Here is a 1,336-nt window from a genome sequence, read left to right on the forward strand (position 1 = left end):
GTAAGTCCACAGTCCAGGAACACATCTGGTGAAGGCCTTGGTGGGTGGTGATAGTGACCTAAGGGTCTCACATGGCAGAAAATGGCAGAGAGAGACTAACCTCTCATGTGCTCTCCTTTTAAAGCCCTCAGAACCATGCCCCAACCATCATTATTAATTTATTCACTATGGCATGATATTCATAATCACCTCTTCAAAGCCTGACCTTCCAATTACCATAATAGGATTTCCCACATTTCCCACCCTCTTAACACTTTCACAGTGGGGACCAAGCCTCCAACACATTAAGCTTTGGGGGACATAATTCAATCCATTACAGTTGGCTAGAAAGTACAAATTTTTTATTTTCCTGGAAGCAAGAAGTTATTTCAGTTTAATATTAAGGATCTGAATGCTAATAACCTTTTTAATATTGAAGTATAAATTCCATTTTATTTTTTTCAGAGGATAGTTTTTCTTCAGTCCTTAAGGATTCAGTTCCCTACATGGGCTTTGGTGGAGGTTGTGGGCAGCACCTTGGGTCTAAATCTTAGTGGTGGTGTTTGGTACTTCTATGCCTCTGTAACTTGGGAAACACATAGGCATTGTCAAAGTCATTCGCTTTGGGAAACACAGGCATTGTCAAAGTCATTCGCTTTGGAAATGTCCCTGACGGCTGCGGCTTCTACTGTTTGGAATGGGGAACTTCTGTTTTTGGAAACTGGCCTGTACACGGGATCTGAACCCATGACCTTGGTTTTATCAGCCCCATNGTGGGCAGCACCTTGGGTCTAAATCTTAGTGGTGGTGTTTGGTACTTCTATGCCTCTGTAATTTGGGAAACACAGGCATTGTCAAAGTCATTCGCTTTGGAAATGTCCCTGACGGCTGCGGCTTCTACTGTTTGGAATGGGGAACTTCTGTTTTTGGAAACTGGCCTGTACACGGGATCTGAACCCATGACCTTGGTTTTATCAGCCCCATGCTCTAACCAAGTGAGCTAACTGGCCAGACCCTGCAATGACGAGCTTCTTAATAACCTTGTCCTTGGGAATGCATCTGGTGCATCTTGTGCAGTGAATAGGCTGCACATGACCACAGCTCTTTTTGGCATGACTGTGCCTTTTTTCTTTGTCATCTTGGAAATGAGGACTCAAGAGCTAATAACCTTTTTAGAAATATAATTTTTATTATGTAGGTTGGGTAAGCTATGAAGGGGTGGGAGTCTCTGGAATTTAGAAACAGAGGGGTGGTATAGCAATTCATATTTGGCAACCTTCATGCTAGTCCACATCTGCAACCAGAGTTTAAAAGGAACATGGCATAAAAATAAATTTAAAAAGAAAGAAAGAGGGCC

The sequence above is a fragment of the Galeopterus variegatus genome, unplaced genomic scaffold (assembly GCF_000696425.1).
Source record: "Galeopterus variegatus unplaced genomic scaffold, G_variegatus-3.0.2 Scaffold8570, whole genome shotgun sequence".
Lineage (NCBI taxonomy): Eukaryota > Metazoa > Chordata > Mammalia > Dermoptera > Cynocephalidae > Galeopterus > Galeopterus variegatus.